This window comes from Pan troglodytes, chromosome X, assembly GCF_028858775.2.
Source record: "Pan troglodytes isolate AG18354 chromosome X, NHGRI_mPanTro3-v2.0_pri, whole genome shotgun sequence".
Classification (NCBI taxonomy): Eukaryota; Metazoa; Chordata; class Mammalia; order Primates; family Hominidae; genus Pan; species Pan troglodytes.
Genome location: NC_072421.2, coordinates 77,931,758 through 77,955,020, shown reverse-complemented (window position 1 = coordinate 77,955,020; position 23,263 = coordinate 77,931,758). Strand labels below are relative to the sequence as shown.

The following is a 23,263-nucleotide window of genomic DNA, read 5'->3' as shown; positions in this document are numbered from 1 at the left end:
AGGGAGTACCTCAATCAGAAAGTAAAGGATATTAATGAGCAATAAATAATCACCTGAAGGTACAAAAATAACTGGTAATAGTAAGTACACAGAAAACCACAAAATAATATAACACTGTAACTGTGGTGTATAAACTACTCTTATCCTAAGTTGAAAGACTAAAAGATGAACCAGTTGAAAATAATAACTACAACTTTTCAAGACATAGTACAATAAGATATACATAGAAACAATAAAAAGTTAAAAAGTGAGGGATGAAGTTAAGGCAAAGTTTTTATTAGTATTCTTTTCACTTGTTTGTTTATGCAAACAGTGTTAAGTTGTTATCAGGTCAAAATAATGAGTTACAAGATAGTATTTGCAAGCCTCATGGTAACCTCAAACCAAAAAACATGCAGTGGATACACAAAAAATAAAAAGCAAAACACTAAATCGTCACCAGAGAAAAATCATCTTCACTAGAGGATGACAGGAATGAAAGAAGAAAGAGAAGATTACAAAAGAACCAAAAAACAAGTAACAAAATAGCAGGAGTAAGTCCTTACTTATCAATGATAACATTGAATGTAAATACACTAAACCCTCCAATCAAAAGACATAGTTTGGCTGTATGGATGAAAACAAGACCCATTTATTTATCTGTTGCCTACAAGAAACATACTTCACGTATAAAGACACACATAGACTGAAAAAAAAAAAAGGATGGAAAAAGATATTCCATGCCAATGGAAACCAGAAAAGAGCAGGAGTAGTTATAGCTATATAAAACAAAATAGATCTTAAGACAAAAACTATAAGAAGAGACAAATAATGTTACTATATAATGGTAAAAAGGGGTCAATTAATCAAGAGGATATAACAATTTAAAATATATATGCACCCAACACTGAAGCACCCAGATATATAAAGGAAATATTATTAGAGCTAAAGAGATAGACTGGCCCCAATACAATAAAAGCTAGAGACTTTAACATTCCACTTTCAGAATTTGATCGATCTTCCCAGGGAAAAATCAGCAAAGAAACATTAGACTTAAATATTCACTATTGACCAAAAGGTTCTAATAGATATTTACTGGACATTTCATTCAAGAGCTGCAGAATACACATTCTCTTTCTCAGAACATGATCATTCTCAAGGACAAACCATAATGTTAGGCCACAGAACAAATCTTAAAACACTTAAAAAAAACCCTGAAATAATATGAAGTATCTTCTCTGACCACAATAGAATAAAGCATCTTCTCTGACCACAATGGAATAAAACTAGAAATTAATAGCAAGAGGAGTTTTGGAAGTTATACAACTACATGGAAATGCTCCCAGATGACCCGTAGGTCAATGAAGAGATTAAGAAGGAAATTGAAATATTTATTGAAATAAATGATAATGGAAACATACCAAAACCGGTGGGATACAACAAAAGCAGTACTAAGAGGGAAATGTATAGCTCTAAGTGCCTACAACAAAAAACAGGGAAAACTTTACATAAGCAATTTAACGGTGCATCTTAAAGAACCAGAAAAGCAAGAGTAAACCAAACGAAAACAGTAGAAGAAAAAAAATAAAGATCAGAGCAGAAAGAAATGCAATTGAAATGAAAAAAAGGACAAAAGATCAATGAAAAATTGGTTTTATGAAAAGTTAAACAAAATTGTCAACGTTTAGCCAGACTAAAAAAATAGAGAATATCTAAATAAAATAAGAGATGAAAAAGGAGATATTACAACTGATACTGCAGAAATGCAGAGGATCATTAGTTGCTACTATGAGCAACAATATGCCAATAAATTGGAAAAATCTAGAAGAAATGGACAAATTCCTAGATGTATACAGCCTACCGAAATTGAACCAGGAAGAAATCCAAAACCTGAACACACAGATAACAAGTCACAAGATAGAAATCGTAACAAAAATTCTCCCAGTAAAGAAAAGCCTGGGACATGATGGCTTCACTGCTGAATTATACTGAACATTTAAATAACTAATAATACCAATCCTACTCAAATTATTTTGAAAAATAGAGGTGGAGGGAACACTTTCAGACTCATTCTTTGTGGCCAGTATTACCCTGATACTAAAACCAGACAAAGACACATCAAAAACAAACAAACAAAAAACATACACACAAAAAAAACTACGGGCCAGCATCACTCATGAATATTGATGCAAAAATCCTCAACAAAATACTAGCAAACCAAATTCGACAGTAAATTAGAAAGGGCATGCATCATGACCAAGTGGAATTTATTCCTGGGATACAGGATGGTTCAACAAACACAAATAAACTCATGTGATACATTATATCAACAGAATGTAGGATAAAAATCATATGATCATTTAAATTGATGCTGAAAAAAACACTTGATAAAATTCAACATCCGTTCATGATAAAAAAAAACCCTCAAAAAACTGGGTATAGAAGGAACATACCTCAACATCGTAAGCACCATATAGGACAGACCCACAGCTAGTACACTTAATGAGGAAAAAAACGAAAGCCTTTCCTCGAAGATCTGGAACACGACAAGGATTCCTATTTTTACCCTTGTTATTCGACATAGTACTGGAAGTCGTAGTTAGAGCAATCAGATGAGAAAGATACAAAGGGCATACAAGTTGGAAAGGAAGAATTCAAATTATCCTTGTTTGCAGGTGATATGATCTTATATTTGGAAAAATCCAAAAGATTCCACAAGGAAACTGTTAGAACTGATCAGGAAACTCAGTAAAGTTGCAGGATACAAAATCAACATACAAAAATCAGTAGCATTTCTCTATGCCAACAGTGAACAATGTGAAAAAGAAATTTAAAAAGTAATCCCATTTACAATAGCCACACAGAAAATTAAATACCTAGGAATTAACCAAAGAAGTGAAAGATCTCTATAATGAAAACTAAAACCTTGATTAAAAAAGTGAAGAGGACCAAAAAAAAAAAATGGGAAAATATTCCATGTTCATGGATTGGAAGAATAAATATTGTTAAAATGTCCACACTACCCAAAACAGTATACAGATTCAGCACAATCCCTGTCAAAATACCAATGACATTCTTTACAGAAATAGAAAAAACAATCTTAATATGTATGGGGAACCACAGAAGATCAAGAATAGCCAAAGCTATGTTAAACAAAAAGAACAAAACTGGAAGAATTACATTACCTGACTTCAAATTATACTAGAGGTATAGTAACCAAAACAGCATGGTACCAGTATAAAAACAGACACACAGACCAATGGATCAGAATAGAGAACCCAGAAACATATCCACACATTTTTGTCAAACTTATTTTCCACAATGGTGCGAAGAATCTACACTGGAGAAAAGACAGTCTCTACGTTAAATGGTGCTGGGAAAACTGAATATTCATATCCAGAAGAATGAAACTAGACCTTTATCTTTTTCCATATACAAAAAATCAAATCAAAGTGGATTAAGGACTTAAATCTAAGATCTCAAACTATGTAACTATTACAATAAAACATTTGGGTAAATCTGGACATTTATCTGGGCAAAAAATTCCTTGAGCAGTACTGTACAAGTCCAGGCAACCAAAGCAGAAATGGACAAATGGGATCACATCAAGTTAAAAAGCTTCTGCACAGCAAAGGAAACAATCCACAAAGTAAGGAGACAACCTCCAGAAAGGCAGAAAATATTTGCAAATTACTCATCTGACAAGGGATTAATAACCAGAATATATAAGGAGCTCAAACAACTCTATAGAAAAAAAACTAATAATCCGATCACAACATGACCAAAAGATTTGAATAGACCTTTCTCAAAAGAAGACGTATACATGACAAACAAAGGTGCTATAAACATCATTGATTATCAGAGAAATGTAAGTCAAAACTACAAAGAGAAATCATCTCGGTTCAGTTAAAATGGCTTATGTCCAAAAGACAGGCAAGAACAAATGCGAGGATGTGGAGAAAAGGGAACTCTTGTATACTTTAGGTGGGAATATAAATTAGTACATCTGCTATGAAGAACAGTTTGGAAGTTCCTCAAAAAACTGAAAATAGAACTACCATATTATCTAGCAGTCCCACTGCTGAGTATATACCAAAAAGAAAGGAAATCAGTATATCGAAGAGAGATGTGCACTCCTATGTTTGTTGCAGCACTGTTTACAACAGCTAAGATTTGGAAGCACCTTAAGTGTTCATCATCGGATGAATGGATAAAGAAAATTTACGTATACACAATGGAGAACTACTATTCAGCCATAAAAAGAATGAGATCCAGTCATTTGCAACAACATGGATGGAACTGGAGATCATTGTGTTAAGTGAAATAAGCCAGGCTCAGAAAGACAAAAATCACATGTTCTCACTTATTTGTGAGATCTAAAAATAAAAACAATTGAATTCAGGGACATTGTAGTAGGATGGTTTCCAGAGGCTGGGAATGGTAATGTGGGGCTGGGGCAGATGTGGGAATGCTTAATAGGTACAAAAATAGTTAGAAATCATGAATACAACCTACTACTTGATAGCACAATAGGGTGGCTGTAGTTAGTAATAACCATATGTTTTAAAATAAAGAGTGTAATTGGATTATTTGCAACTCAGTGGATAAATGCTTGAGGGGATGGATAACCCTTTCTTCATTATGTACTTATTTCATATTGCATGCCTTCCTCAAAGCCTCTCATGTACCCCATAAATATATACACCTACCATGTACCCACTAAAAATAAAAATTATAAAAATTAAGTAAAATATAATTAAAATAGTATTTTTCAGGCTTATAAATATCAGAAAGGTTGCTAATATGCTTTGTTATCAAGACATGGGGTAACAGGCACATAATACTTTGATGAGAATGAAAATTATTATAATTTTGGAAGGCAGTTTGGCAATATCTCTCCAAATCGTAAATTCATATACTTTTTGATATAGTAATTCTATTTCTAGGACTTTTTCCTGAAGACACATTTGCATATGTTTATGGACATGCCAAGTTTCATCTTTATAGCATCATTTGCCATAAACAGAAAATAAATAAAAATAGATAGAACCCTCTTGCTCATTATATTATGAAACTGTCATATAATAGAGTAATACATAGACATTGAAAAGACTGAGATAAGCATGTATGTTGAAACGGAATACTGCTAATGAGAAAAGCAAGGTGAACAGTTGTCCATCTATTCAACAATGCCAGTTTCTCTACTCTCTTGCCAACATTAGATATCAAAAAACTAGTCTTATGCCAATATGATTAGTGAAATAAGGTATTTCATGGTTTCAGTTTGTATTTCTTGTGAATAAGTTTGAGCGTCTTTTTATGGTTGGACATTTTTATTTGTGACCTACTTGTTCATAACCTTTGTGTCTTCTTTTTTTGTTGTTCAACTTTTTTAACTAATTTGAGAGTTATAAATTTTATGATCATGAAAAAAAGTGATACCTTTAAAAGCAGACACATAGATCAAGGGAACAGAATGAAGAGCCCAGAAATAAGTCCACATGGATGGGATCGATCAGGGAGATGAGGGTAAGGAGTGAGGACCACACCAGGTTGAAAAAGCCTATATGATAAACATCAATATTTAATGGGATTGGGGATGGAAGGTGGAAAAAGGGGAACCAAAAAGTTTCAAAAAGGAACAACCAGAGAAGTAGGAAGGAGAACCAGGAGTAAAAGCGGTATATTGGAAGCCTGGGGAGAAGGGAGATTCAAGGAGAGAATGAATGATTGGCAGCACAAAATCTAGCAAGTAAGAAGGTTAAAATACAGCCAGTAGAATGACAGTGATGACCTTAGGAAGAGCAATTTCAGTGGAGTGAAGGAGGCAAAATCCAGGTTACAGCAAGTTGAGGTATGAATGAGAGGTAAGAATGGGAAGATAGATATTCTCATTGCCCTTATTTCTTCCTTGTACTACAGACTCTCATATATGGCAATCATTTTGTCATCTCTCCTTGGGTATCTAACAGGCATCACAAACCTAATATTTTCAAAAACTAGAATGCTTGACTTCCATTCCTGTTTATGCTAAAACATAATCATTACTGTTCTGCTGCAGTATTTTCCATTTTAGTTGATAGCAACTCTACACCCATTTGTTTAAGCCAGAAGCCAGGGAGTCATCATTACTTACTCTTTTACCCCACATCTAGTTCATAGCAAGTCTACCTTCAGAATATATGCTGAATCTAAATGATCTGGCCCTGCATGCAACTCCAACCTCATATCTTACTACTCTTCCCTTCAGTCACACTACTCCAGCACACAGTGGACCTCACATTTTTCCTGGAACACATCTCCCTTAACCTTGTCTTGAGGACTTTGCATTAGGCATTTCCTCTGCCTGGACAGATTTTTTTTTCCCTTCAGATTTTTGCAGGGCTGTTTCCTTCTGGCCATTCAGTTTTCAACCTAAATGTTATTTCCCTCAAGTTACCTTTCCTAACTACCCAGCCTAAAGTGGCCCATCTACTCTATTACCCTACCCTGTTGTCCTGTTTTATTTTCAATAAAGGACTTGCTACTAATATAGTTGCCTTGTTTTTTTTCATTTTTTTTTTTTGGTCTCTTTTTACCAGTAGGGACCTTGTCCTACTCAGTTTTGTATGCCCAGCGCCTGATACATAATAGGCATTCAATGAGTGTCAGTAGATATACGAATGGATGAAGGGACCTGCCTACCCCCTTTGCTATTATTTATATTGTGATTAGCTATTTTTTGGAACTTGATTTTTTAGATTAATAAAACAGTATTCTATCATATAAATGTTACTTAATTTTCCTTTTATTATTGGACATATAAGTGATAGCTAACCTATTTTTTGTTACTTTAAATACCACCATAAGTGAACATTTTTTTTTGCATTTTGTAAAAGTAGAAATTTAATTGAAGTAACATGCAGAAATTATACAAGTACAGCTTCTTGATGAATTTTCACAAATGATATAAGCATTTAGATGAGAAAACAGAACTTATCAGAATATAAAGCTCCTTATGCCCCCTTAACAGGCACTACTCCATCGAGAGTAACCTCCCTCCTGACTTTCAAACACCACAGATTAGTTTTGTCTTTTGAACTTTTACATAAGTGGATTTATGTGACATAAACCCTTTTGTGTCTGGCTTCCTTTTGCTCAGCATATATGTGGGATTCATTCATATTGTTAAGCATAATTGCAGTTTCTTCAATCTCCCTTCTATGTAGTGTTAAGATTTTTCTTAGTGTTTTGTAGCTTTCAGTATAAGCATCTTTTTTTTTTTTTTTTTTTTTTTTTGGAGACAGGGTCTCTAGCCCAGGCTGTAGTGCAGTGGCGTGATCACAGCTCACTCTATCTTCAACTTCCTAGGCTGAAGTGATCCTCCCAGCCCAGCCTCCCTCATAGGCCGGACCACAGGCACACACCACCATGCCCAACTAAGTTTTTTTCGTATTTTTTTGTAGAGATGGAGTTATAAATCTTTATGTTAATCTGATTGTGTCCTTAGTATGAGTTCCTGGAAGTAAAATTGCTGGGTCAGAGAGTATGTTTTGATTGTTACTTACATCTTGTGAAGTTGTTGAATTTAAAAGAGAAGAGAATCCATGTGACTTGGTGATATTTCCATAATCCATTTATTCTTCCACTCTCTTAAATGGCAATTTTATATTTTTTCTTCTCTTTTTAAAATCTCAAAAAACTCCTCTCCCACTCTCACTTTCAGCTGATGACCGTGCTTTCTATTTCATTGAGAAATCTCTGACTACTATACTTACCTGCATCTCTGCCCAGAAACTCTCCCTTCTCTTCCCACAATACATGAACTGTCTATACTCCTAGCAAAGACCAACTCCTCCCTTTGTGTACTAGGTTCCATCCCTCTTTCCTACCAGATGTTACTGCCCTAGAAGTTCTCTCTCCTGCATCACCAGTTTTACTCTTTCTCCTGAATCAGTCCTATCAGCATACAAACATCCTTAAATCTTTTTTTTTTTTTTATACTTTAAGTGCTAGGGTACGTGTACACAGGGACATCCTTAAATCTTTAAAAGCTGTCTCCTGACAGCTGGCATGGTGGCTCATGCCTGTAATCCCAGCACTTTGGGAGGCCGAGGCGGGCGGGTCACCTGAGATTGGGAGTTCGAGACCAGCCTGACCAACATGGAGAAACCTCGTCTCTACTAAAAATACAAAATTAGTCGGGTGTAGTGGCACATGCCTGTAATCCCAGCTATTCAGGAGGCTGAGGCAGGAGAATCGCTTGAACCCGGGAGCTGGAGGTTGCAGTGAGCCAAGATTGTGCTGTTGCACTCCAGCCTTGGCAACAAGAGTGAAACTTAACTTCATCTCAAAAAAAAAAAAAAAAAGAAAAAAAGAAAACTGTCTCCTGACTCCATTTTAATCTCTTGCTATTCTTCCTTCTCTTTGTATTTCTTTTTATTTATTTATTTATTTTTTTAATTATTATTATACTTTAAGTTTTAGGGTACATGTGCACAACGTGCAGGTTTGTTACATATGTATACATGTGCCATGTTGGTGTACTGCACCCATTAACTCATCATTTAGCATTAGGTATATCTCCTAATGCTATTCCTCCCCCTCCCCCCACCCCACAACAGGCCCCGGTGTGTGATGTTCCCCTTCCTGTGTCCACGTGTTCTCATTGTTCCATTCCCACCTATGAGTGAGAGCATGCGGTGTTTGGTTTTTTGTCCTTGTGATAGTTTGCTGAGAATGATGGTTTCCAGTTCATCCATGTCCCTACAAAGGACATGGACTCATCCTTTTTTATGGCTGCATAGTATTCCATGGTGTATATGTGCCACATTTTCTTAATCCACTCTATCATTGTTGGACATTTGGGTTGATTCCAAGTCTTTGCTATTGTGAATAATGCCGCAATAAACATATGTGTGCATGTGTCTTTATAGCAGCATGATTTATAATCCTTTGGGTATATACCCAGTAATGGGATGGCTGGGTCAAATGGTATTTCTAGTTCTAGATCCCTGAGGAATTGCCACACTGACTTCCACAATGGTTGAACTAGTTTACACTCCCACCAACAGTGGAAAAGTGTTCCTATTTCTCCACATCCTCTCCAGCACCTGTTGTTTCCTGACATTTTAATGATCGCCATTCTAACTGGTGTGAGATGGTATCTCATTGTGGTTTTGATTTGCATTTCTCTGATGGCCAGTGATGATGAGCACTTTTTCATGTGTTTTTTGGCTGCATTAATGTCTTCTTCTGAGAAGTGTCTGTTCATATCCTTCGCTCACTTGTTGATGGGGTTGTTTGTTTTTTTCTTGTAAATTTGTTTGAATTCATTGTAGATTCTGGATATTAGCCCTTTGTCAGATGTGTAGGTTGCAAAAATTTTCTCCCATTTTGTAGGTTGCCTGTTCACTCTGATGGTGGTTCTTTTGCTGTGCAGAAGCTCTTTAGTTTAATTAGATCCCATTTGTCAATTTTGGCTTTTGTTGCCATTGTTTTTGGTGTTTTAGACATGAAGTCCTTGCCCATGCCTATGTCCTGAATGGTATTGTCTAGGTTTTCTTCTAGGGTTTTTATGGTTTTAGGTCTTTAATCCATCTTGAATTAATTTTTGTATAAGGTGTAGCATTCTTATACACCAATAACAGACAAACAGAGAGCCGAATCATGAGTGAACTCCCATTCACAATTGCTTCAAAGAGAATAAAATACCTAGGAATCCAACTTACAAGGGATGTGAAGGACCTCTTCAGGGAGAACTTCAAACCACTGCTCAATGAAATAAAAGAGGATACAAACAAATGGAAGAACATTCCATGCTCATGGGTAGGAATAATCAATATCGTGAAAATGGCCATACTGCCCAAGGTAATTTATAGATTCAATTCCATCCACATCAAGCTACCAATGACTTTCTTCACAGAATTGGAAAAAACTACTTTAAAGTTCATATGGAACCAAAAAAGAGCCCGCATCGCCAAGTCAATCCCAAGCCAAAAGAACAAAGCTGGAGGCATCACGCTGCTTGACTTCAAACTATACTACAAGGCTACAGTAACCAAAACAGCATGGTACTGGTACCAAAACAGAGTTACAGACCAATGGAACAGAACAGAGCCCTCAGAAATAATGCCGCATATCTACAACCATCTGATCTTTGACAAACCTGACAAAAACAAGCAATGGGGAAAGGATTCCCTATTTAATAAATGGTGCTGGGAAAACTGGCTAGCCATTTGTAGAAAGCTCAAACTGGATCTCTTTGTATTTCTAACAAAACTGTATGAAAGAGTTATGTAAATTTATTAATTCTTTCCAATTACTCTTCTTTCATTCTCTGCTGTACTCAATCCATTTATGGTTATACCACCACCATTCACTAAAATTGAAGCTTTTACTTTGGTCTAGTGGTCAGTTGACCTACCACTAGCTTTTGTCACAATGTGACTTCCCAATGTACATCTCTGGCCTAGCCTTTTCCCTTGAACTCCAGACTCCTCTATCCACCTGCTTATTTCATGTTTCCACTTGGATGTCCAAGGAGTAAACCAAACTTAAAACTGAAGCCCTTATGTGGCATCCTTTCCAATATGGTTTTTCTAAAATCAGTTAAAGGTAATTCTGTTAGACAAAATCAAAACCAAACATTATTAGAGTACAGTCATGTTTTAGCCCTCTGTTTTTTCATACATTACATCTGATCTATCAGCACATCTTACCATTTCTTCCTTTAAAATGTATTCAAAATCTAATCATTTCTTATCCAATGTCTAATGCACCTACCGTGACCCAAGCTATCATTATATCTTACCTCAGTTAGTACAGTGAACTTCTAATTTGTCTCCCTGTTCCTGACTCTTGTCCCCTAAGTATTATCTTAACACAGCGGCCAGAGAGAGCATTTTAAAAACAGAAGCCAGATCATGTCACTTGTCTGTTCTTGTTCTCATCCTACTCCAAGTAAAGCCAGAGTCTTAAAATGACCTATAAAGCCATATATGATCTGACTATTATCTATCTGACTCTATCTCCTCTTCTACTCTTCATTCACTCTGCTTCAGACACATTGTACTACTGTGTAAATGACACATGCTTGCATAAGGTCCCCTTTTTTGCTCTTTTTCTTCCTGCTGTGCTGAATATCCATATGACTAGGTTCTTATCTTCCTTCAGCAGAGAGAAAACCATTTTTCTTTCAGGTATTTACTTAGATGTCACCTTCACAGTAAGTCTTTCTGGGCTATCTTCTGTAAAATTTCAACAACCGCAATCCTAACTCTTCCTATCCTCATTCCCTGCTCTATTTTTACTTCCTGATACCTGCCACTAGTTAACATACTATTTTAATTATCTGGTTTATAGTCAGATTCTTTAACTAGAATATAAGCTCCATAACAACAGGGGTTTTTGTGTTTTGGGTTCACTACTGAATTCCACATGCCTAGAATACTGTCCGGCATTTGCTAGATGCTCAGTAAATATTTGAATAAAGAATGTATGTATATTAAGACAGTTACCTCTAGGATATGAGACAGGGCAACGGGGGTAGGAGGAACACCTGATTATTAACTATATGCTCCTTTCTACTTGAATACTGTACCCGTGTGCATACATTTGTTTTATAATGTGAATTTTAAAACTAGCTAAAATAACAAAAATTAGGCACCAGACAAAAATATTTTAAGTATATTTAAGGAGGAAAAGAGGGAATACTTCAGTAAATGGCATTAGAAAACTATAGATCACTACATTATACTTTTCACCAAAATAAATGCTAAATTTAGTAATTAAAAGATTAAAATGCCAAAATTACCTTGAGATACAGATGGATGTTTTGAGCATAGTAAAAAACCATAAAGGAAATACCTGACTATAAAAGAATTAGACATTTTTATATCAGACATACACAAAATAGTAGTTCATCCAACAATCTAGAAAAGGCCATATATAACAAAAAGTAATTTTCGTATGAAATGTTCTTGCAAATCAATAAGAAAAAGCCCAAGAAAGATGGACAAAGACACAAATGGCTCAAGAAAGAAGAAGTACAAATGGGTAAGCATAAAGATTTTAACCTCACTTTTAAGCAAAGAAATACAACTGTCTACCACTTTTCACCTCTCAGATATATCTCATAATACCTCATATTGATGACTATGCAAGAGAAGCAGAAACTCTCTTATACTGCTGGAAGAGATGTAAGTCCCTACCAGAATTAGGTGTGGGACAATTAAAATTGTGCATACCTCTGCATCCAGTAATTCTGAATCTGGGAACTTATCTTATGAAGATTCTTGGAAAGTGTGTAGGGTTGCATGTACTAGTGTGGTTATCACATTGCTCTTTATATTATTGAAGAATTGAAAAAAATATAATAATCAGAGATCCAATCTTCGATGTCAAATTTCAGTCACTTTTAAATGTTTATTTTTGTGAGTACATAGTAGGCGTATGTATCTATGAGGCACATGAGATGTTTTGATACAGGCATGCAATGTGAAATAAGCACATCAAGGATAATGGGGTATCCATCCTCTCAAGCATTTATCCCTTGAGTTACGAACAATCTAATTACCTTCTTGGTTTTGCCATATTGGAGGACCATGTGAGCTATTTATTTACTTTTTTAAAAATTGACTTAACTTTAGCTCTGTCCTAAGCTTTTATACCAGAAAAAAACATGGATTTATGTTAGTTACATTATTTTCATATAACATTTAAATAAATGCATAGAAAAGAAACTTAAATCTATATAACATGTAGTATCATTTGCTGTACCATCAGTAGTGTTTGTAGCACATGAAAACCCTGGTTAATGGTACATCCTTACAGTTCAGCCTTTAGAAATAATGATGTAGTTATATATTTTTGACTTTAAAACATTTTTTAAAAAATATATTACATGAAAAAACAAGTTCCAAAACAGTATGCTCTATGTATGTACTTTTGTAATATATTTATATAGTAATAAATATATTTATGTACTTGGAATGCCCTATGCTAAAATATTAACAGTGGTAATGGCTCAGTGATGTTATTATGGGCAATTTTTTACAGTTTTATGTTCTCCCCTCCCTTCCCCTCCTCTCCCCGTCCCTTCTTTTCAATGGAGTCTCTGTCGCCCAGGCTGGAGTGCAGTGGCGTGATCTCAGTTCACTGCAACCTCCGCCTCCCAGGTTCAAGCGATTCTCCTGTCTCAGCCTTTTGAGTAGCTGGGATTACAGGTGCACGCCACCACACCCGGCTAATTTTTGTATTTTTAGTAGAGACGGGGTTTCACCATGTTGGTCAGGCTGGTCTCGAACTCCTGACCTCATGATCTGCCTGCCTTGGCCTCCCTAAGTGCTGGGATTACAGGCGTGAGCCACCGTGCCCAGCCTATGTTCTAATTTCTTAAACTATCAATGAATATATATTTTCTAATCATAAGATTAAAAACTATGGGACTATATATTCTCCTAATAATTAAGTGCATAATTATTTCCTGAAAAGCTAATTATAACCTCTTACAGATTATAGGTTAATTTGGGGTTATTTTCCTCTTTTTAAAATATGTGTACTTTTGCTGTCTTTGCCAATTTTTACTTTTGATCTTTGTTTTTGCCTTTATTTGCTTTTGCTCTGTTTAAAACAGGCTATTCAGAAAGGCAATAAGGAAGCTGCAAGAATACATGCTGAAAATGCAATCCACCAGAAAAATCAAGCAATTGATTTCTTAAGAATGAGTGCTAGAGTTGGTGCTGTGGCAGTCAGAGTTCAAAATGCAGTAACAATGGGCAGGGTAAGACTTGAGATCTATAAATATCAGAACTCAAAATTTGTTTCAGGGTGCTACAGGGTGCTGGTAAAAGTGCGACATATTCAAAGTACTTGGTGAGGAAAGTGATTTTGGCAGTGGATTTTGAACTAAGATTTAATTGTCTTTTTAAAAAACCTGTATTTTAAGTTCAGGGGTACATGTACAGGATGTATAGGTTTGTTACATAGGTAAATATGTGTCATGGGGGTTTGTTTTACATATTATTACATCACCCAGGTATTAAGCCTAGTATCCATTAGTTATTTTTCCTGATCCTCTCCCTCCTCCCACCCTTCACCCTCCAGTAGGTCCCAGTGCACATTGTTCCCCTCTATGTGTCCTTGTGTTCTCATCATTTTGCTTCCATTTATAAATGAGAACATACGGTATTTGGTTTTCTGTTTCTGCATTAGTTTGCTAAGTATAATGGCTTCCAGCTCCATCTATGTCGCTGTCAAGAACATGGTCTCATTCTCATTCTTTTTAATGGCTACATAGTATTCTATGGTATATATATACCACATTTTCTTTATCCCGTCTATCATTGATGAGCATTTAAGTTGATTCCATGTCTTTGCTATTGTGAATAGTACTGCAATAAACATACATGTGCATGTGTCTTTGTAGTAGAATGATTTATATTACTTTGGGTATATACCCAGTAATGAGATTGCTGGGTCGAATGCTATTTCTGTCTCTAGGTCTTTGAGGAGTCACCACTCTGTCTTCCACAATGGTTGAATTATTTGTCTTTTAATGAAGTGAAAAGTCAAAGAAATAAGGTAGCCAATGCCTAGACTATAAATACATAACATTGTATATTTCTGTTAAAGAAAAGGTAGACAAGTTTCATAAGTTGATTTGTAAGTAATATATTTAGGAGACTACAAAAACTTTGAGACTGTTTGTATCATAGGATACTGTTTGTTTTTATCCTCCAAATAGGTAACAAGTCCATGTGAGGCATAGTTAAGTCTGTGGGTGCTTCATTGAGGAGTAGAACCTTGAAAAGGTGAAAAAAAAAAGAATTATGTTCAGATAGCATCTTTTCAGTGTAAGTTTTTCTGATAACCACATTTATTTTTACAGACTTCTGCCTTGATGAACAAATTCAAACACCAGTTTGAAACACTGGATATTCAAACACAACAAATGGAAGATAAAATGAGTAGCTCTACAACCCTAATAACACCACAAGTAAGTATAGCTTCTCTACTTAGAATAACTTTTAAAAATTATCTCACTTCAAATTATAATGGTATTGTGAGCCTAAATGATCTCTAGAATGCTAAATAAACATGGTGTGTCTTCACAATGATGGTAGGAAGTTACTGCTCATCCCCCAGATTCCTGAGGAGGCGTTTTCCCTAGCTTGTTTTGAAGTTCTGGGAATTGTACTGAGTTGTATGTCTAGAGTCTAGATCCTGGTTCTGTCTGACTGCCAGTGGTACTTATTGATAAAGGCCATTGTACTAGAGGCTCACTGACGCCAGTTGGTATTAGATATTATCCCATGCCTCAGCTAGTTCATCTCATTGCAAATATTCTTATGTTGCCTCCCTACTCTTTAGGCGTTTTGTGTATGCATGAGTCAGAGGTGAACCAAATAGAAAATACAAGATGAATTAATTTTCAGAAAACTAGGATGTTTTCTAAACCTGGAACCTGGACAGAGACCTCCTACGAAGAAAATTAAAATTTGAAATTAGTTTGTGTGTGACACATGTCAGAAACAAAGTTTTGTAAAATTTAAATATTCAGATAGAAAATTTATTTCATTATCACTCTTCTCTCTGATCCCAGCACCTAACATGTGGTTAGTCAAATGAAAAGAGAACTTGTTATTACTACTTTGGATGCTAATATGGAAAAAAATATGATTTACCAAGTCGATTAAGAAGAAATCGACAGCTGTCCATCAACATTTTACCACAAACAGCTCTTTTCACAAAAAGGTAAATAATGAAAGAACAGGCTTATACTCAGGGTTTAGAGTTAAGAAGAAAGAATATATGTGTATATCTTAAATTGAGGATATATTTAACCATTCTTTTATACCCTCCCCTAGAGCTTTGTTCCCCAAAGTGTGTAGGACAAGATTCAAGAGCACTCTCACAACCTGGAAGCTCATTAGGAATTTAGAATTTCAGAACCCCACTTCCAGATATATTGAATCAGAATCTTCATTTTAACCAGATTCTGACATGATTTGTATGCACAGAGTTTGAGAAGCACTGTCTTAGAGTTTCTGATTTTTATTCGGTTACCTTAGGAATCCTGAGGTGATTTTATGATCAGTGAAGTTTAGAAAACCCAACTGCATTTGAAAGAACTTGAAGTCAGGACACTTGGATTTTTTTTTTTTTTTTGCTTTTTATTTTTTTTTTTAATTTGTAATTGACACATAATTATACAAATGTGTGGAGTACAGTGTCAGTGCATGCATACATTCTATAGTGATTAAATCAGCATTGTCATATCCATAATTTTATATGTTTATCACTTTGTGGTGATAACATTCAAAATCTTCTCTTCTAGCTATCTTAAAATATACACTATGGTGTTATTAGTTATAGCTACCTTACTGTATAACACCAGAACTTATCCTTTCTGCCAAACTAACTCTGTACCCATTGACAAATTTCTGCTAGTCCCTCCTTTTACCAGCTCTTTTCCATCCCCAGCCCCTGGTAACCACTATTCTACTCTCTACTTCCATGAAATCAACTTTTTTTGAATTCCACAGATGAGTAAGATCATGCAATGTTTGTCTTTCTGTGCCAGGTTTCTTTCACTTAAACTTATACCCTGCAGGTTTATCCATGTTGAGCAAATGACAGGATTTTATTTTGTGTTATGGCTGAGTAGTGTATTCTATTATGTAGATATACCACATTTTCTTCATCTTTAGATGAAACAAGTTGATTCCATATTTTGGCTATTGTGAATAGTGTTGTAATAAACATGGGATTGCAGACATCTCTTTGACATACTAATTTCATTTTATTTGAATATATACCCAGGAAGGGGATTGCTGGATCATATGGAAGTTCTATTTTTTAATTTTTTGAGGAAACTACATATTCTTTTCCATTATATCTGTACTAAATTAATATCCTTACAAACAGTGCCTAAGAATTGTCCTTTCTCCACATCCTCACAAGCAATTGTTATTTTTTGTCTTTTTGATAAGAGCCATTTTCACTGAAGTGAGGTGATATTTCCCTGTGGTTTTGACTCACATTTCCCTGATGATTACTGATGTTGAGCATTTTTTCACATACTTGTTGGCCATTTGTATGTCTTTCGAAAAATGTCTATTCAGGTCTTTTGCAACTACTTTCTTCCATTCTGTAGGTACTTTCTCCACTGTATTTATGTGTTTTTTCCTGTGCAGAAGCTTTTTAATTTGATGTAATTTATCTATTTTTACTTTTGCTGCCTGTGCTTTTTGGTTTGGTTTTTGAGACAGGGTCTTGCTCTGTCACCTAGGCTGGAGTGCATGGTGTGATTATAGCTCACTGTAACTTCGAACTCCTGGGCTCAAGCAGTCCTCCTGCTTTGGCCTCCTAAGTAGCTCGGACTACACAAATGTGCCACTACACCCAGCCAATTTCATTTTTTTTTTTTTGTAGAGATGGGGGTCTCACTATGTTGCCCAGTCTGGTCTTGAACTCCTAGCCTCAAGCAATTCTCCCACCTCAGCCTCCCAAAGGTGCTCTTTAAAAAACTATATTTGGGGGTACAGATGCAGCTTTGTTACCTGCATATGCTGCATCGCAGCAATGTCTGAGCTTTCAGTGTAACCATCACACGAATAGACCTGTGCTTTTGTTATCTTATTCAAAAACTCCTTGCCTAATCCAATTTTATGAAGCATTTCCCTGTTTTATTTTATTAGTTTCATAATTTAAGGTTTTTACATTTATGTCTTTAATCCATTTAGAGTTGAGTTTTCTATATGGTAAGAGACAGAGGTCTGTTTTATTCTTCTACATATGGTTGTCTAGTTTTCCCAGCACCATTTATTGAAGAAACTATTCTTTCCCCGGTGTATGTTCTTGGTGCCTTTGTCAAATACATGTTGGCTGTAAACATGTGGATTTATTTCTGGTTATTCTATTCTGTTCTATTTGTCTGAGTGTTTGTTTTTAGGCCAGTAACATGTTGTTTGGGTTACTATAGCTTTGTGGTGTATTTTAAGGTTAAGTTGTATTAATGCCCCCAGCTTGGTACATTTTGCTCATGATTGCTTTAACTATCCAGGGTCTTTTGCATTTCTGTATGAATTTGAAGATTGTCTTTTTTTTCTATTTCTGGGAAAGTCTCTCTCACCTTGATGTTTGAAGGATAGGCTTGCTGGATACAGTTATCTTAATTGGCAGGCATTTTTTCTTCAGTACTTCAAGTATTTCATCCCATTTTCTCATGGCCTATAAGGTTTTTGCTAAGTCTGCCAGCAAACCTATCGCAGTGCCTTTGTATACTATTTGCTTCTTTTGTCTCACTGCTTACAGGAGCCTCTCTTTGTCCTTGACCTTTGAGAATTTGATTATTTTTGTCTGAGGTGGTCTTACTTGGATTAAATCTGCTTGGTAATCTTTGACCTACCTGCATTTGTATATTTATGTCATTCTCTAGGTTTAGAATGTTTTCTGTTATTTTTTCTTTGAATAAGCTTTCTACCCCTTTCTCTTTCTTTACTCCCTCTTGAAGGCCAATGACTCATACATTTGCCCTTTTGATGCCATCCCATAGATTTCATGAACATTTTTCATTGCTTTTTCTTTTTTTCCTTTATTTTCAAATAGACTGTTGTTAAGCTCACTGGTCCTTTGTTTTGCTTGATTAATTCTCCTAATAAGACAAGAATGCATTTCTTAAATCTCATTCACTGTATTTTTCAGCTCCAGGATTACTGTTCAATTATTTTAATCCCTTTGTAAAATTTCTCTGATATATTTCTGAATTGCTTCTCTTTGCTTTTGTGAAGTTTGTTAAGCTTACTCAAAACACCTGTTTTGGGTTTTCTGTCTGAGAGTACACACATCTCCATCTCTCCAGGGTTGTTCACTGTTATTTTAGTCTGTTTGGTGAGGTCATATTGCCCTTAGTGTTCTTGATTCTTGTGAATGTGCATCGATGTCTGAGCATTGAAAAATTATGTATTTATTCCAGTCTTTGCAGTCTGGCCTTGTATGTCCTCATCCTTCTTCAGAAGGCTTTCCAGGAATTCAAATAAACATGACTGACTTTTGAAGTCACTAAGCTTGTGGTCACTGCAGCAGTTTCAGCACTAGAGGGTGCCCTAAGCTTAGGTTTGCTGCCACTCTCTTGAGGGCTTTGAGGCTTCCAGCCCTGATGGACTTGGGAAAATTCAGGGAGAGTTCCCTGGGCAAAGTCCCTCACTCACTTCTTTTCTCTCCAAGTGGAAAGAGTCTTTATCCATGCTATACTGCCTGAGGTTGGGGGAGGGGTGAAGTGGATAGTCTGTGGCCTCTGCAGCTGATGTCACAGTGTGTCAAACCAAAAGCCCCAGACCAGTGCATCACCAGGGCTCAGTCAAGGACTGCAGTTATGATAGCCTTCCTGCCACTGAAATTTATTCAGAGCCTAAGGCTACTTTTGTCAGCTGTTGGTGAAGCAGGCTGCAACTTGGGTTCATCATGTTGGGACCACAGATTCCCATCTGGCCTGTGGCGGACGTAGGAGCTCCATCCTTGGGCACGAGCCTAGAATGAGGGGCCTTAGGGTTCTGCTTGGTGCTGTGTTTTACTGTGGCAGGCTGGTACTGATTCCAAGGCAAAGTCCCATGCACACTTCCCTCTCCCTCCCCCAAGCAGACAGATTCTCTCTCCATGCTGTGCTGCCTACGGTTGCAGAAAGGGTAATGTAGGCAATGCGAGACTGTCCACCCTCCTTATTGCATCTTTTCTTGTGATTATTTCAAAACCAGGTACTGTGACCATTCGCCTGGTTTCTTTAGCTCTTGTGAAGGTGCTTTTGTTCTTGTTATTGTTTGTTTGTTGTTTTTGTTTGGCATGGATAGTTGTTCAATTTGATGTTCCTGCAGGGGGTGTGATTGCTAAAAGGTTCTGTTTCACTATCTTGGTTACTTTGATTTCTAGTCATCACTCTGCTTCTAATTAACTTTGGCACCTTGACTCAGATACTGACTACCCCGGGCCTCAGTTTTCATAACTGTAAAATGTAGGAGTTGGATATGATGATATCTGAAGTGCCTCTCAGCTCATTCACCTGACATTCACTGAGCACCTTCTCCTGTTTCAGGTATTGTGCCAGGTGCTGGAGACATTCATATATATACACACATATATATGTATATATATGTGTGTGTATATATACACATATATGCATATATATGTGTATATATGTATATATGTATATGTGTATATATATACACATATATACGTATATATGTGTATACGTATACACACATATATGCGTATATATGTGTGTATATATACACACATATATACACGTATATACGTGTATATATGTGTATATACACGTATATACACGTATATACACGTATATACGTGTATATATGTGTATATGTGTATATATATACATATGTGTATATGTGTATATATACATATGTGTATATGTGTATATATATACATATGTGTATATGTGTATATATATACATATGTGTATATGTGTATATATATACATATGTGTATATGTGTATATATACATATGTGTATATGTGTATATATACATATATGTGTATATGTGTATATATACGTATATGTGTATGTGTATATATACGTATATGTGTATATGTGTATATGTGTATATATACATATATGTGTATATGTGTATATATACGTATGTGTATATATACATATGTGTATATGTGTATATATACATATATGTGTATATGTGTATATGTGTATACATATATATGTGTATATGTATATATACACATATATATGTATATGTGTATATACACACATATGTGTATATGTGTATATATATACATATATATGTGTATATGTGTATATATATACATATATATGTGTATATGTGTATATATATACATATATATGTGTATATGTGTATATATATACATATATATGTGTATATGTGTATATATATACATATATATGTGTATATGTGTATATATATACATATATATGTGTATATGTGTATATATATACATATATATGTGTATATGTGTATATATATACATATATATGTGTATATGTGTATATATATACATATATATGTGTATATGTGTATATATATACATATATATATATAACATTAGTCATAAAAACTTAACCAAAATTTACAGCAGAAATGGAGAGAGATCTGGCTGAACACATTTAGTTGCCCAAATTCTCACACCCTGCTAATGAGTAGTAATTAGAATTCAAATTGGCACATCCACTTTGGAAAAGCAGTTTGGTAATATCTACAGTCTGTTCTCAGCATAGCAACGAGAGCAATCCTATTAGTACAAGTCAGATCATGTCATTCCTCTCAAAACTTTCAAGTGGTTCAACATTTTCCTCAGTAAAAGCCAGATTGTTTCAAAGGTCCATAAAGTTCTACATGGCCTGCCTTACCTTGATCTGTCCTGACATGTTATTGCTCATCAGTCTACTCAGGCACCTGGTTTTGTTGTTATTTGTCAAACACACCAAGTATATTTCTGCCTGAAAGCCATTCCACTTGTAGTTTCTTCTCCCTTAAATGTTCTTTCTCTAGACATACTCGTTGCTTACTATCTTACCTCCTTTGGTCTTTAAGTCATTTTTATAGTGAGGTTTTTCCTGACCATCGTACTTAAAATTGCATCAACAGTATACCTACCATGCCTCCTGTTGTCTACCTTCCCTGCTTTATTTTTCTCTACTGTATATATCGCTTTCTAATATACCATATACTTCTTAAAAAATTTATTTGCCCTCCCTTCTCGTGTACACACTAGAATTTAAGCTTAATGAGGGCATCATTGGTGCCTCCCTAGCACGTAAAATATCTGGCATAAAGTAGATGTTCAAAATTTTTGAAGATTGTTGAATAAATCACAGTATATGAAATGTATGTAACCTAGTACTTTCACTTCCAAATTTATACACAAAGCAGCCCCTACATGTGTAGACAACGGTATGTATATAGATCAATCTCTTTCTCTCTCTTTACACACACACACACACACACACACACACACACACGTGCGAAAATGTTCATTGCACCATTTTCTATAATAGGGAGAAGTTAAGAAAAATCTAAATTCCAAAAATAGAATGGATAAATAAAACTGAGTCTATTTCTGTGTTGCAACATCATACAGTAGTTTAAAGTGAATGAACTAGATATCTAGATCTCAATATAATCTTACAAGGTTGAATGAGGAAAGGAAGTTATGGAATAAAATCATTGTATAATACAATTTAAGTAAATTCTCGTAACACGAATAATGCTATTTTAGATATGAATTAAAACCAAAATGTTAATGCACATAGGAATCTACTATTTCATGAACTTTTTCGGTATTTTGGAAATATTTTTAAAGTGAATGAAAGAAAACAAGAACTAAGGCCCAACAGCAAGGTTAGTGATTGGCTTAAAATCATACTCATTGTTAATGGTAGAGCTGGGACCATAACTTAGAATTCCCACCTGTATATTAAAAATATTTTCAATAACTTAGTTAAAAACTAGAAGAGTTTTTTAAATTATTAATCAGACTCTATTGCCTGAGAATGCCTGTACTTTAGTAAATATCTCAATACTTATATTTTATTCATCTCTGACATTTGAAAAAGTTAGCCTTGATATCAGATTTACATCAACTGGCAGAAAGAACAATTCTGATTATTGTAATCTAAAATTTAAATCTATTATACATAATAAAAGTAAAGTGGGTTAGAATGGAGCTTTTATAAATTGGTTCACTTGGAGAGATCTGTATTACTAAGATTTAAATTATATGTGAACCTCACTGCTAATATTTCCCCATAACCTCATAGTTTTAAGCTTTAGAATTTAGTATTATTCAGAAAAAAAAAAAAAATTGAAATTATGCAGCTCCCTCTGGTGGTACAAAATATTTTTTAAATGCTTTCTTTTAAAAAATTAGAGACCGGTTTCCCTCTTTTAAAAGAAAACCAAAAACCATGCAAAAAGCAAATGCTTAATAGAAATCCGCATTTTCTTATTCTAGAACCAAATGGATATGCTGCTTCAGGAAATGGCAGATGAAGGTAGGTAAGAAGTTATCCAGGTGATTTTGGAAAATCTTGATTTAATATCTAGAGGTTCTAAAATTCTGTAATATAGATGAAAATATTTCTCTTTACCACGAATTGCCAGAGTTAGGTTTGTGACCCTAGAATTTAGTGTTTCAAGGGACTTTAAACAGTCATCCAATTCCTTGCCATGCTCATAAAAATTTGACTGTGTTTCAGTCATCTTAGTATTTTCTTAAAAATCTCTGGAAATAGATTCATTTAGTGTATGAAAAGAAAT

General features: G+C 35.1%; 1 long non-coding RNA gene across 1 annotated transcript in view; it reads left to right on the top strand.

Annotated features, from left to right (window-relative positions):
- Positions 1–23,005, top strand: part of LOC100614842 (uncharacterized) — a 28,402-nt gene extending 5,397 nt beyond the window's left edge. Inside the window, exons 2-5 of the long non-coding RNA XR_676731.2 lie at positions 13,595–13,741; positions 14,849–14,956; positions 15,563–15,714; positions 22,959–23,005. This is a non-coding gene — a long non-coding RNA (uncharacterized LOC100614842). The remainder of the gene's footprint in view (positions 1–13,594; positions 13,742–14,848; positions 14,957–15,562; positions 15,715–22,958) is intronic.
- Positions 23,006–23,263: the final 258 nt, after the last annotated feature.